The sequence below is a fragment of the Carlito syrichta genome, unplaced genomic scaffold (assembly GCF_000164805.1).
Source record: "Carlito syrichta isolate Samal-C Ts95f unplaced genomic scaffold, Tarsius_syrichta-2.0.1 Scaffold305121, whole genome shotgun sequence".
Classification (NCBI taxonomy): Eukaryota; Metazoa; Chordata; class Mammalia; order Primates; family Tarsiidae; genus Carlito; species Carlito syrichta.
The window spans coordinates 62,573-70,557 of NW_007249217.1; positions in this window are offsets into that span (position 1 = coordinate 62,573).

Below are 7,985 nucleotides of genomic sequence, written 5' to 3' on the forward strand. Positions count from 1 at the left end.
AAAGTGAATTTTCCTTTATAAACCTTTTATTGTGATTTTCTTTTTTCTTTTTTTTTTTGAGTTGGAGTCTCACTCTGTTGCCCAGACTGGAGTGCAGTGGCCACTCCCGGCCACTGCAGCCTCGACCTCCTGGGTTCCGGCAATCCTTCCGCCTCAGCCTTCCAAGTAGCTGGAACTATAGGCGCGCGCTATCACGCCCGGCTAATTTTTTTGATTTGTTGTAGAGATGAGGTCTCACCAAGTTGCCCAGGCAGGTCTCGAATCCGCGGGCTCAGGCAATCCACTCACCTCAGCCTCCCGAGGCACGGGATTACAGGCTGAGCCACCGAGCCCAGCTCTTATTGTTACTTTCTAGCAGCAAATATAATTTCATAGAAAAGAGTGGAATGATAAGATTTTGGTAGAAATGTTACAACTGGTAAGTGAACTGAGGACATTATCCACAGCAAAGAAAAATAAACAGTCAATTCATAAAGTAGACATGATTATGTCAATTACATATTTTAGTCATATGTAATTTAAGCAAGACACATATTAGTTGGAAGGACAGTAAAAGAATATTCAGTATACTTGGTTCCCTATTGTAAAAAGAAAAATAACATGATTTAACAGTACTGGGAAGAGAAATCATATGTATTTAAAGACAGGTACAAGTTTTTCTAATGAAAGTAGACATTAGTTGCAAAGTAGAAGTAGTTAGTTCAAACAACAAATGACTGAAGTAGATGGACAGCAATTTGCTCCTTTTCATTAGCTTGTGACATTAACTTGAATTGTATATTCATATGTGATGTGTGCTTTTCTATATTACCACAATTAATCAATTGATGATTGTCATATAAAAGAAGTATTTTAGAAGACTTTACCTCTACTTACCACAGTTCTTTGTTCTTATTTGTTTTTAAGCATGACATCATTTCTTTGGAAAATCTGTAATTATAATTCATAGTTTTAAATTATTTCTATGTGCCTGATAAAAATTTCACTCTAAGAAATTAAGCTGGTGAGAGTTTACTTTGGACTTGGTATATCTTAAATAATTTAAAGGGATTTTTTTTTTTTTTTTGGCTTTTGCTTAAGTGATATGAGAAGCAAATGTCTAAAATATTTAATAGACAAACTCTTTTCTTTTGGACCTGATATAGACCATATAAAATCAGAAGAGCCAAACAGATTTTCAGGGAAGCAAAACTAAATTCAGGGTTATAACATTTCTATGTTGAAATTTTGTTCCCAGTGATATTACACACATACTCGCTTCTCATTGAGATCTCATCAATAAATTGATTGACCTGAGAGACAAATATTGATTTTAGCAAGCCCAAGGTCTACATTTATATCAGACAATTCTTCTTGATATTTCCTAGGATGCAAAGTCAATAAATGAATAGTTATATTTATATTCTGAATAATTTCTCAAGTCTGCAGGAAAGTTAGATTTTTCAGTCCATTATGGAGAGCTGTGGACAAATTTACATCTATATTCTATGAATGCTTACGTAAAACGTTCAGATTGAATGACTCTTACATTTATTGTTCTAACATTTGCTCACTTTAGTAACAATGAATAGTATTTTAATTCAGTGCTATCTTCTTATATTCAACATCTTTTCATTTATTAGATTTATTGTATGCCTTTATTATATTCAGGCTATATAAAGCCAGCATATATGGTCATTGTAGTCAGTTTACAAAAATTAATAATTTAGTTATTGAATGAAATGTAAGTAAATAAATACACGGTGTTTACATGAATTGTTTTCAATATAAGTGAACAAAGGCTCTGGTGTTCTATACATAAACGTAAGATTCCTTTCTCCATTAGGGATATCGCATTGTTCTCCTTATCACCCAGTTTTCTTGGCTTCAGTCTAGTCTAAAGAGGCTGACAGCAGAACTCAATAAACGCTCTTGAACTTTAAATAGGCATCAAGGCATCTGCTTAAGAATAAATTCAGAGTATTGATGATGATCATCTGAATTTCTGAACTCAAATTCATTACTATCAATGGCAATTTATAAATAGTTAAATAGTATAAAGAGTTAAACTAATGTGCATTTTGAATAGTGCCTCAAAATATTGTTATCCTATTGTTTCCACACTGAGTCTTGATTCCAAGGAGGGCAAAAAGGTATGGCTATTTCTAACTTAACCTCCTACAAAAATATGGTAGTATAATTAAGAATAAATAAAGCTTCAGTAAATACATCCCATCTTTCTTGAGTATCACTTTTACTAGATTGCAGGTATATTAGTTTGCTAGGGCTACCATAACAAAGTATCACAGACTAGGTGGCTTAAACAACAGAAATTTATATGCTTCACAGTTCTAAAGGATAGAAGTTTCAGATCAAGAAGTTGGCAGGGTGAGTTTCTTCTGAGAGGCTTTTTTTATTGGCTTGAAGATAGCGCCCTTTTTTTCAGTATCTTCCATTGGTTTTCCCTCTGTATGTCTGTGTCCTATCTTCTCTTCTCTTTTTTTTTCTTTTTTTTTTTTGAGTCGGAGTCTCTGTCGCCCAGACTGGAGTTCAGTGGCCGCTCCCGGCCACCGCAGCCTCGACCTGCTGGGCTCTGGCGATCCTTCCGCCTCAGCCTTCCAAGTAGCTGGAACTACAGGCATGCGCTACCACGCCCGGCTAATTTTTTTGGTTTATTGTAGAGATGAGGTCTCGCCTGCCCAGGCGGGTCTCGAACCCACGGGCTCAGGCAATCCACTCACCTCAGCCTCCCAAAGGCATGGGATTACAGACTGAGCCACCGAGCCCGGTTTATCTTCTCTTCTTATAAGGATACCATTAATATTGAATTAGATTCCATCCAACAGCTTCATTTAAACTTAATTACCTGTGTAAAGGCCCTATTTTCAAATACTTTCACATTCTAAAGTTCTGGGGGTTAGTACTTCAACATGTAAATGAGAGGTTAGGATACAATGAAGCCATAACAGTATGTGAGAAAAAAAAAGTCTTTGTTTAAAAAAAACATGAAAATATTATGAATTGAGTGAAAATTTTGCATGGTTTAAAGATATACAAGTGGCTCTAGAAAAATATGTGTCTGTAGTATACTTCCTTCAGACCTTTCTTCTGAAATTTCAGGGCATGGTGTTCCCTGCTCTGGGGATATTCCAATAGAGCACTAGTAGTGAGAAAATAATGAAATTTAAAATTTAAAAGTTTGGTATTCAAGTCCTGACTTTATCACTTTCTCATATTGCGGCAAGTTATCTGTGAACATTAAGCCTCTGTTTTTCCTCTTATAAATATGAATAATAATACCTAGTTCCTAGAGGTGGTATGATTAAATGAGATAGTCATAAAAATAATGAGTATGGTCAAGTACTTGTATAATAATTAGATTTCAAGAGCACTTCTATGTCTTGACTTGAAAATAAAACCTTGAAATATGACCTTGACCTAAAAGATATTTGAAAGGCGTTTGGTAAGATAGTAAAAATTCTAGGCATAAAGAAATATTTAAAGATGGTTGGTCTACTTCATTATATAGATATTATATTATAAAAAGATATTCAATTATGAAAATGAATACAATAAAAAATTAATTCATAATAACTGCTACATTATTTTGGAGAATGTCAGGTTATCCTGTTATCTTTGCTTTTAATTTTCTACTAATATACATGCAGCTATAGATACTTGCACACATATACATTTGATGTAAGGTATATATACACACATACAAATAAGATAGATCAATAGATAGATAGATGGCCCCTATAATAAATGTTATTTCTTAATGATAAGAGTCAAGATAAGAAAGGTGAACATGAATTAAGTATTTACTGAGTTAGTACACAGAAAGCCCTTAGAAAATTTTCTGATGCCTAATGATAGATGTCTGATAGAAAAGTGATGCCTAGTGAATGAATGTCTGTTATTAATAGGATCAGTCACCATGCTAACAACCACTTTACATGTGCTCTTTTAGTTTATTTTCATGATAGCCTTATGAGATAGGCACTGCTAAATGTATTTTACAGGTGAGGATGTTGGACTCAGAAAGGTAAACTCAACTAGTAAATGAAAAGAACCATATTTAAAACAAAGTTTTTCCAATTCGGAGCCCAAACTCTTAAGATCAGGCTATACTTTCTTTTCCACATTTTACCATTGGTGGTAATATGCACAATAAACGTTGACCAACTTGACATCAAATCATTTATGCTTTCTCAACTTGGTTTCAAATCAACAATGCTTCTCCACTCCTACTTCATTTAGTTAGATGGCTATCTTTATTTCAAAAGGTCTGAGACCTGCAGAATATATTAAATAGTGTTGGCACAAACAAAGGAAATCCTGTACCTATTTCTCTTCTCCCTTCTATTCTCTGTTGGTTTAAATTTAATAAAAATTGTATGTTTCTGGGATAAATATAATTATATTTGCAAATGTAATGAATAAATATAATGACCTCTTATCAAAATGGTACAACCATGATTAGAAGGAAATAGAAGAGCTAAACAAGAGAACAGATGACTATCACAGAACTGCATCCCTGGAAAAAATAATACAGATGAGAAATGACTTACAGTATTTTCCTAGCTCTCTATTCAGTATGTTTTCCACAATAGCAAGATGTTTAGAGAATCTGAATAATAATTATACAGATCAAATAAGTCTTATTGTGACTCAAAATCCTGAAAAAATATTTTTAAAGTTGCTTAGTTATCATTCATAAGCCCAATATACTGTCATGAGTTCTGAATTCTATCACTTTTTAAATATTTGTTTCTTTTTTATTATATTTATACTGTCTGCTTTACTTAAATATGCATGAGTATTTCTGAATCTTAACTTGTAAAAGAATATAATAGATTCTCTAAATCTTTCATAGGAAGACATTAATGAAAAACAAGATATCAGTTTAATACAATTTGTCACTATTCACCCTAAATTCTCCCTGGAAGATTCCCATGAGAAAGCTGTCTTGCCACATTTATATATTTTTGTGTTTAATCTGCTCACCTAACCTTTTGAGAACTTAATTAAGAACTTCTAAAAATGCTAGCATATTCTTCATAGAAATTGAATTTTTCATTAAAAGTTACCAAAACAAATGGATAAGAGCTAGCATAGTTGTAAAGAAAGACAAAGTGAAGATGTCAGCTAAAGGGAGATAAAAGATGGAGAGAAAATTACTGTGTCATCAAAAAGATAATGAAGTTTAAAAGAAATAAAAAAGATGAGACATTCTGTAGGACATATAAAACAGTTTGACTAGAGCCAATAAAAAAGATAGAAACTTTGGTAAAGGAAATGTCACTAATTAGATATTGTTAAAGCTGAAATGAACATTTTATTTTATGCTTTTATAGGCCAACAAATAAAAAGAAGGTACTTAAACAAGCTATATCTGGATTTTCCACAGATCAGGGTACAGATTGTATGACATTATCTCTACAGGAACACAAGCTAATCGTGTGGCGTTATGACACCATGAAGCAATGTGAAAATACATTTTGGAAAAGACCTTGAACTTGTGTGCCATATACAGAAAGAAACAAATGCATTATTGAATCCCTGGAAAGGATGAAACTGCTAGGACATACACCTTTGAAAGGAATCTACAAAGAAACAAAAAATCAATTCTCTCTTATCCATGGTAACCTAAGATTAGTCTTATAACTGTCAGAAGAAGTTAAAAGTATTATTTCATAATATTAAATAGGTACAATAACAAGTAATGGTGAGATATCACTTATCATAATCAATTCTACAAAGGTGAAAATATTACCAATATTTAGTGTAGTAAAGAGTGTCAGGAAACATGTACTCTAGGGCAGAGTTGGTGTTATGCAAAATATTAACACTGTTGTGGAGGACATGACACCTTTAACCCAAATATTCCATTTCTAAGAGTTTATCTAAGCATAGATAGAATAAGGATGTAAAGATAAATTAACAGCAGCATTTTTTGTAATTGTATGTGTGCATATGTGTGTGTTGTCCATGTGTAATGAAATTTTGCTTTATTTTTCTGTTTTCCTTTATTATATCTTTTGGCATTATTTACGTTTTCTACAATGAGCATATGCTTACCTTTCTAAACAGATAAAGTAAAAGGAAAGAAGGAGGGAGGGAGAGAGGAAGGAAGGAAGGAAGGAAGGAAGGAAGGAAGGAAGGAAGGAAGGAAGGAAGGAAGGAAAGAAGGAAGAAAGGAAGGAAGGAAAGAAGGAAACCAGATATTGTATTATATCTGGGACATGGAACCGAGAAGTGAGATGAAATGACCCACACGAAGTTTCATATTAGTCAACAACAGAACTAGTACTAAGGCTTACATTACCATGCTGCCACAACCTGTATCCAAGGAATGAAAGAAAGGATTGGGGTTGTTTCCCATTTATATTCATGAATATGCAGGATTACACTGAGCTAATAACAATCTTCCATTTGAAGAACAGCTAAGAAAAACCAGTTGAAAAACAGAGTATAATAACCATGACATAAATCCTAAAGATCTTCACTAATCCAACTTTGCATTTTTGTATGATGATTACAGAGTTCACTCGTTGTGCCTATTATGTTAGCAAAACCCCACGTAGTCAACTGTCAGCAAAGGAACCTCAAATAATGTAATAAAAAAGAAAACATCACAAAACATCAGAATTTATCATTTGTTTCCAGAAGATATTTTAGTTTCATTTTGTCCAAACTCTTCATTTTAAAGATGAGGAAACTGATACTTAAGACTAATTTGCTCAAACTCACAATAAAATATAGCATCTTGTTAAAATGTAATTGGGATATTTTTAGCATTAAAATGAGTATAGAAGAAAGCTTCGTGTCTACCAACTGAGTGTTTCATAAAGATTTCTTTTGCACCTAAAGCAGGAATTCAGCCTGCTAATGTTTATTGGCATTACTCCTTTCCTTTTGTAGACAATCCCTTCTTGTCTTAAAACTATCTTAACCTCCATATCAGCATTACAGAACACAAATTATCTCTCTGACTTGCAGTTTGTGTTCTAAATGCAGATACTGAATTTTAAAGCAAAATAGTATATTAATATTGTATTCCCCCCAAGAATTTTATCTGTGATAACTTAGAAGATTATGGAATGCAAGCAAAACAAGATGATAATCATTCGTATTAATGAGTTGAAATATGTTAATTAAATAAAACACATTTAATTAAACAAAACTAAAAGTATCAGTAATACTACCTGATTCTTGGAGATACAGAGGACAAGAAGAGTACAAAAGGAAAATCTTTATCTTTTCAGTTTTTCCCTTTTGATGGCCCAGTTACACTATTGTTGCCCAGATGTCACAGGATTTAACTCTGACCTAGTGGGCTCAGTTGTGACAGTGATGCTGATAGCATGGGACTCTCTGCTAGGATTTTGCTTCAGTTAGACATTAGGCCCAGGGAAGCAGAGAGTCGGGCTAAAGACTCTCTGGGAAAGAAAAAAAGACCAAATGGGTTGAGAATATAAATAAATCACTTGTTGCTGATCCAATAGAGTAGATGAGACTTAAAAGCCCTTCAAGAAATCCATAAACTAAGAAACTCTTCTGATGTGGCCTCCCAATTTTTCCAGATATTCTGTGAGTTGAGTAAATGTCCCAGATCACATATTAATCAGTATAAGCAGCCATAACAAAATACCATATGCTGGTTGGCTTAAATCCAAATACTTATTTTTCACAGTTCTAGAGGTTTGAAAGTTTAAAATCAAGGTGATTGCCCTTCACTCCCTAGTGAGGGGTAGCTCCTTTAGACTAGGGAAACTAACAGGCCACTAGCGCTCACTTCAAAAGCAGATATTACCTATGGATGAAATAATCATAGTATAATTAAAGGGAAAACAGGGAGGTTTTCTACCAACAATGTTTCTCCCATACAGATTCAAATAATTATTAAGTTGGAAAAAAATTACAGGAAAGGTTAAGGGGGTGATATATGGAGTGGTTATCAAAATTTCAAGGGTTAATTATGATTATTCAGATTCCTTCTTGAT